Below are 8,260 nucleotides of genomic sequence, written 5' to 3'. Positions count from 1 at the left end.
GACTAGTGTCCTGTCCAGGGGGTGATATACTATAGGAGATAGACTAGTGTCCAGGGGGTGATATACTATAGGAGATAGACTAGTGTCCTGTCCAGGGGGTGATATACTATAGGAGATAGACTAGTGTCCAGGGGTGATATACTATAGGAGATAGACTAGTGTCCAGGGGGTGATATACTATAGGAGATAGACTAGTGTCCAGGGGGTGATATACTATAGGAGATAGACTAGTGTCCAGGGGGTGATATACTATAGGAGATAGACTAGTGTCCTGTCCAGGGGTGATATACTATAGGAGATAGACTAGTGTCCAGGGGGTGATATACTATAGGAGATTGACTAGTGTCCTGTCCAGGGGGTGATATAATATAGGAGATAGACTAGTGTCCTGTCTAGGGGGTGATATACTATAGGAGATAGACTAGTGTCCAGGGGGTGATTACTATAGGAGATAGACTAGTGTCCTGTCCAGGGGTGATATAATATAGGAGATAGACTAGTGTCCTGTCTAGGGGGTGATATACTATAGGAGATAGACTAGTGTCCAGGGGGTGATATAATGTAGGAGATAGACTAGTGTCCTGTCCAGGGGGTGATATACTATAGGAGAGAGACTAGTGTCCAGGGGGTGATATACTATAGGAGATAGACTAGTGTCCAGGGGGTGATATACTATAGGAGATAGACTAGTGTCCTGTCCAGGGGGTGATATACTATAGGAGATAGACTAGTGTCCTGTCCAGGGGGTGATATACTATAGGAGATAGACTAGTGTCCAGGGGGTGATATACTATAGGAGATAGACTAGTGTCCAGGGGGTGATATACTATAGGAGATAGACTAGTGTCCAGGGGGTGATATACTATAGGAGATAGACTAGTGTCCAGGGGGTGATATACTATAGGAGATAGACTAGTGTCCTGTCCAGGGGGTGATATACTATAGGAGATAGACTAGTGTCCTGTCCAGGGGGTGATATACTATAGGAGATAGACTAGTGTCCTGTCCAGGGGGTGATATACTATAGGAGATAGACTAGTGTCCTGTCCAGGGGGTGATATACTATAGGAGATAGACTAGTGTCCTGTCCAGGGGGTGATATACTATAGGAGATAGACTAGTGTCCAGGGGGTGATATACTATAGGAGATAGACTAGTGTCCTGTCCAGGGGGTGATATACTATAGGAGATAGACTAGTGTCCAGGGGGTGATATACTATAGGAGATAGACTAGTGTCCTGTCCAGGGGGTGATATACTATAGGAGATAGACTAGTGTCCTGTCCAGGGGGTGATATACTATAGGAGATAGACTAGTGTCCAGGGGGTGATATACTATAAGAGATAGACTAGTGTCCTGTCCAGGGGGTGATATACTATAGGATATAGACTTGTGTCCAGGGGGTGATATACTATAGGAGATAGACTAGTGTCCAGGGGGTGATATACTATAGGAGATAGACTAGTGTCCTGTCCAGGGGGTGATATACTATAGGAGATAGACTAGTGTCCAGGGGGTTATATAATATAGGAGATAGACTAGTGTCCTGTCCAGGGGGTGATATACTATAGAAGATAGACTAGTGTCCAGGGGGTGATATACTATAAGAGATAGACTAGTGTCCTGTCCAGGGGGTGATATACTATAGGAGATAGACTTGTGTCCAGGGGGTGATATACTATAGGAGATAGACTAGTGTCCAGGGGGTGATATACTATAGGAGATAGACTAGTGTCCAGGGGGTGATATACTATAGGAGATAGACTAGTGTCCTGTCCAGGGGGTGATATACTATAGGAGATAGACTAGTGTCCAGGGGGGTGATATAATATAGGAGATAGACTAGTGTCCTGTCCAGGGGGTGATATACTATAGGAGAGAGACTAGTGTCCAGGGGGTGATATACTATAGGAGATAGTCTAGTGTCCAGGGGGTGATATACTATAGGGAGATAGACTAGTGTCCTGTCCAGGGGGTGATATACTATAGGAGATAGACTAGTGTCCAGGGGGTGATATACTATAGGAGATAGACTAGTGTCCTGTCCAGGGGTGATATACTATAGGAGATAGACTAGTGTCCAGGGGGTGATATACTATAGGGAGATAGACTAGTGTCCAGGGGTGATATACTATAGGAGATAGACTAGTGTCCAGGGGGTGATATACTATAGGAGATAGACTAGTGTCCAGGGGGTGATATACTATAGGAGATAGACTAGTGTCCTGTCCAGGGGGTGATATACTATAGGAGATAGACTAGTGTCCAGGGGGTGATATACTATAGGAGATTGACTAGTGTCCTGTCCAGGGGGTGATATAATATAGGAGATAGACTAGTGTCCTGTCTAGGGGGTGATATACTATAGGAGATAGACTAGTGTCCAGGGGGTGATATACTATAGGAGATAGACTAGTGTCCTGTCCAGGGGGTGATATAATATAGGAGATAGACTAGTGTCCTGTCTAGGGGGTGATATACTATAGGAGATAGACTAGTGTCCAGGGGGTGATATAATGTAGGAGATAGACTAGTGTCCTGTCCAGGGGGTGATATACTATAGGAGAGAGACTAGTGTCCAGGGGGTGATATACTATAGGAGATAGACTAGTGTACAGGGGGTGATATACTATAGGAGATAGACTAGTGTCCTGTCCAGGGGTGATATACTATAGGAGATAGACTAGTGTCCAGGGGGTGATATACTATAGGAGATAGACTAGTGTCCTGTCCAGGGGGTGATATACTACAGGAGATAGACTAGTGTCCAGGGGGTGATATACTATAGGAGATAGACTAGTGTCCAGGGGGTGATATACTATAGGAGATAGACTAGTGTCCAGGGGGTGATATACTATAGGAGATAGACTAGTGTCCAGGGGGTGATATACTATAGGAGATAGACTAGTGTCCTGTCCAGGGGTGATATACTATAGGAGATAGACTAGTGTCCTGTCCAGGGGGTGATATACTATAGGATATAGACTAGTGTCCAGGGGGTGATATACTATAGGAGATAGACTAGTGTCCTGTCCAGGGGGTGATATACTATAGGAGATAGACTAGTGTCCTGTCCAGGGGGTGATATTCTATAGGAGATAGACTAGTGTCCAGGGGGTGATATACTATAGTAGATAGACTAGTGTCCAGGGGGTGATATACTATAGGAGATAGACTAGTGTCCTGTCCAGGGGGTGAAATACTATAGGAGATAGACTAGTGTCCAGGGGGTGATATACTATAAGAGATAGACTAGTGTCCTGTCCAGGGGGTGATATACTATAGGAGATAGACTAGTGTCCAGGGGGTGATATACTATAGGAGATAGACTAGTGTCCAGGGGGTGATAAACTATAGGAGATAGACTAGTGTCCTGTCCAGGGGGTGATATACTATAGGAGATAGACTAGTGTCCTGTCCAGGGGGTGATATACTATAGGAGATAGACTAGTGTCCAGGGGGTGATATACTATAGGAGATAGACTAGTGTCCAGGGGGTGATATACTATAGGAGATAGATTAGTGTCCAGGGGGTGATATACTATAGGCGATAGACTAGTGTCCAGGGGGTGATATACTATAGGAGATAGACTAGTGTCCAGGGGGTGATAAACTATAGGAGATAGACTAGTGTCCTGTCCAGGGGGTGATATACTATAGGAGATAGACTAGTGTCCTGTCCAGGGGGTGATATACTATAGGAGATAGACTAGTGTCCTGTCCAGGGGGTGATAAACTATAGGAGATAGACTAGTGTACAGGGGGTGATATACTATAGGAGATAGACTAGTGTCCAGGGGGTCATATACTATAGGAGATAGACTAGTGTCCTGTCCAGGGGGTTATATACTATAGGAGATAGACTAGTGTCCTGTCCAGGGGGTGATATACTATAGGAGACAGACTAGTGTCCTGTCCAGGGGGTGATATACTATAGGAGATAGACTAGTGTCCTGTCCAGGGGGTGATATACTATAGGAGATAGACTAGTGTCCTGTCCAGGGGGTGATATACTATAGGAGATAGACTAGTGTCCAGTGGGTGATATAATATAGGAGATAGACTAGTGTCCAGGGGGTGATATACTATAGGAGATAGACTAGTGTCCAGGGGGTGATATACTATAGGAGATAGACTAGTGTCCAGGGGGTGATATACTATAGTAGATAGACTAGTGCCCAGGGGGTGATATACTATAGGAGATAGACTAGTGTCCTGTCCAGGGGGTGATATACTATAGGAGATAGACTAGTGTCCAGGGGGTGATATACTATAAGAGATAGACTAGTGTCCTGTCCAGGGGGTGATATACTATAGGAGATAGACTAGTGTCCAGGGGGTGATATACTATAGGAGATAGACTAGTGTCCAGGGGGTGATAAACTATAGGAGATAGACTAGTGTCCTGTCCAGGGGGTGATATACTATAGGAGATAGACTTGTGTCCTGTCCAGGGGGTGATATACTATAGGAGATAGAGTAGTGTCCGGGGGTGATATACTATAGGAGATAGACTAGTGTCCAGGGGGTGATATACTATAGGAGATAGATTAGTGTCCAGGGGGTGATATACTATAGGCGATAGACTAGTGTCCAGGGGGTGATATACTATAGGAGATAGACTAGTGTCCAGGGGGTGATAAACTATAGGAGATAGACTAGTGTCCTGTCCAGGGGGTGATATACTATAGGAGATAGACTAGTGTCCTGTCCAGGGGGTGATATACTATAGGAGATAGACTAGTGTCCTGTCCAGGGGGTGATAAACTATAGGAGATAGACTAGTGTACAGGGGTGATATACTATAGGAGATAGACTAGTGTCCAGGGGGTCATATACTATAGGAGATAGACTAGTGTCCTTTCCAGGGGGTGATATACTATAGGAGATAGACTAGTGTCCAGGGGGTGATATACTATAGGAGATAGACTAGTGTCCTGTCCAGGGGGTGATATACTATAGGAGATAGACTAGTGTCCTGTCCAGGGGTGATATACTATAGGAGACAGACTAGTGTCCTGTCCAGGGGGTGATATACTATAGGAGATAGACTAGTGTCCTGTCCAGGGGTGATATACTATAGGAGATAGACTAGTGTCCTGTCCAGGGGGTGATATACTATAGGAGATAGACTAGTGTCCAGTGGGTGATATAATATAGGAGATAGACTAGTGTCCAGGGGTGATATACTATAGGAGATAGACTAGTGTCCAGATGGGGTGATATACTATAGGAGATAGACTAGTGTCCTGTCCAGGGGTGATATACTATAGGAGATAGACTAGTGTCCAGGGGGTGATATACTATAGGAGATAGACTAGTGTCCTGTCTAGGGGGTGATATACTATAGGAGATAGACTAGTGTCCAGGGGGTGATATAATGTAGGAGATAGACTAGTGTCCTGTCCAGGGGGTGATATACTATAGGAGAGAGACTAGTGTCAGGGGGGTGATATACTATAGGAGATAGACTAGTGTCCAGGGGGTGATATACTATAGGAGATAGACTAGTGTCCTGTCCAGGGGTGATATACTATAGGAGATAGACTAGTGTCCAGGGGGTGATATACTATAGGAGATAGACTAGTGTCCTGTCCAGGGGGTGATATACTATAGGAGATAGACTAGTGTCCAGGGGGTGATATACTATAGGAGATAGACTAGTGTCCAGGGGGTGATATACTATAGGAGATAGACTAGTGTCCAGGGGGTGATATACTATAGGAGATAGACTAGTGTCCAGGGGTGATATACTATAGGAGATAGACTAGTGTCCTGTCCAGGGGGTGATATACTATAGGAGATAGACTAGTGTCCTGTCCAGGGGGTGATATACTATAGGATATAGACTAGTGTCCAGGGGGTGATATACTATAGGAGATAGACTAGTGTCCTGTCCAGGGGGTGATATACTATAGGAGATAGACTAGTGTCCTGTCCAGGGGGTGATATACTATAGGAGATAGACTAGTGTCCAGGGGGTGATATACTATAGTAGATAGACTAGTGTCCAGGGGGTGATATACTATAGGAGATAGACTAGTGTCCTGTCCAGGGGGTGATATACTATAGGAGATAGACTAGTGTCCAGGGGTGATATACTATAAGAGATAGACTAGTGTCCTGTCCAGGGGGTGATATACTATAGGAGATAGACTAGTGTCCAGGGGGTGATATACTATAGGAGATAGACTAGTGTCCAGGGGGTGATAAACTATAGGAGATAGACTAGTGTCCTGTCCAGGGGGTGATATACTATAGGAGATAGACTAGTGTCCTGTCCAGGGGGTGATATACTATAGGAGATAGACTAGTGTCCAGGGGTGATATACTATAGGAGATAGACTAGTGTCCAGGGGTGATATACTATAGGAGATAGACTAGTGTCCAGGGGGTGATATACTATAGGAGATAGACTAGTGTCCAGGGGGTGATATACTATAGGAGATAGACTAGTGTCCAGGGGGTGATAAACTATAGGAGATAGACTAGTGTCCTGTCCAGGGGTGATATACTATAGGAGATAGACTAGTGTCCTGTCCAGGGGGTGATATACTATAGGAGATAGACTAGTGTCCTGTCCAGGGGGTGATAAACTATAGGAGATAGACTAGTGTACAGGGGGTGATATACTATAGGAGATAGACTAGTGTCCAGGGGGTCATATACTATAGGAGATAGACTAGTGTCCTGTCCAGGGGGTGATATACTATAGGAGATAGACTAGTGTCCAGGGGGTGATATACTATAGGAAATAGACTAGTGTCCTGTCCAGGGGGTGATATACTATAGGAGATAGACTAGTGTCCTGTCCAGGGGGTGATATACTATAGGAGACAGACTAGTGTCCTGTCCAGGGGGTGATATACTATAGGAGATAGACTAGTGTCCTGTCCAGGGGGTGATATACTATAGGAGATAGACTAGTGTCCTGTCCAGGGGGTGATATACTATAGGAGATAGACTAGTGGAATTCCAAGATGGCGAAGTAGTGCAGTTGTGTTTTTATCGTCTGTCTGTAAATAGCCTGTAAATACCCTATTTTCGTACATTTTTCGTACATATTTCCCTATCAGACTTTTCATCCTTCTACAAGATATACTTTCCTGCAACCCGCCTCACTCAATGTGGAACGGATTCTATTATTGACTTACCTTTATCTAGAATCTAGAATCTCCAGTTGAAACTAGCTAGCCAGCTAACTAGCTACTTGCTTTTTGCTATTAGCCACAGCTAGCGGTGTTTTCACCCAGAACATTGGATTTTTTTCCTGGGATTAATTTTAATCACTGGACATTGATCACCGGATATTCGGCCAGTCTGCACAGCGCTTATCGACCCAGAACATATCAGTTTTCCCGCGGAATCACTGATTCACTGGAACTTTAACTCCGGATTCATCGCTTCCAGCTGGCTACAACAAAACGGGACGCTGTGGTCTGGCTAATCAACCTGAGCTAGGGCCCATCTCCCGGCTATCTACCTCTCTATCAACCGGACGGGACCACATAGTATTGACACGGAGCCCGCCGATCCTACACGACTGGTCTGCCGGCGAAAATGCCTGATGTGGTTACGACGTAACCACGAAGATTCCATCCATCTGCTAGCCCTGGCCCGTTAGCACACGCTTACTCACTAAACTGAACTAGCTACTGGACTAGCTACTTGCTATTAGCCACAGCTAGCAGTGTTTCACCCAGAACATTTGATTTTTTTTCGGGATTAATTTTAATCACTGGTCTTTGATCACCGGATATTCGGCCAGTCAGCACTGCGGCGTTATCGACCCCAGAACATATCAGTTTTTCCGCCGGAATCACTGGACCTTTAACTCCGGATTCTTCGCTACCAGCTGGCTACAACAAACGGACGTAGCACACGCTAGCCGTGGCCTCTTACTCACCAGCACTTCACCACCGGACCTTATGATAACCCAGCTATACAGCTGATATCTGCTGGACTGTTCCTTTTTTACGGTACTACATCCTGTTTATGTTTAGCCTCAGCCCAAACATGGTTAGTTTATTGTTGTTTCGGTTATTTCTAATTGTACTATATCACTGTAGACCCCCAGCCTAGCTAAACCTGCCTTAGTTAGCTCCTTTGTCCCTCCACCCATACACTCAGAGACTGAATCAATTGATGCCTCTAGAGATACTATCTCTTTCAGTGTTACCCAACGCTTAGGTTTACCTCCACTTTACTCATATCCTTCCATATCCTTGTCTGTACATAATGCCCTGAATCTTTTCTATAA

The sequence above is a fragment of the Coregonus clupeaformis genome, unplaced genomic scaffold (genome assembly GCF_020615455.1).
Source record: "Coregonus clupeaformis isolate EN_2021a unplaced genomic scaffold, ASM2061545v1 scaf2067, whole genome shotgun sequence".
In the NCBI taxonomy this organism is placed as follows: domain Eukaryota; kingdom Metazoa; phylum Chordata; class Actinopteri; order Salmoniformes; family Salmonidae; genus Coregonus; species Coregonus clupeaformis.
The sequence above is the reverse complement of the archived record's forward strand: the minus strand, read 5'-3'. Positions refer to the sequence as shown.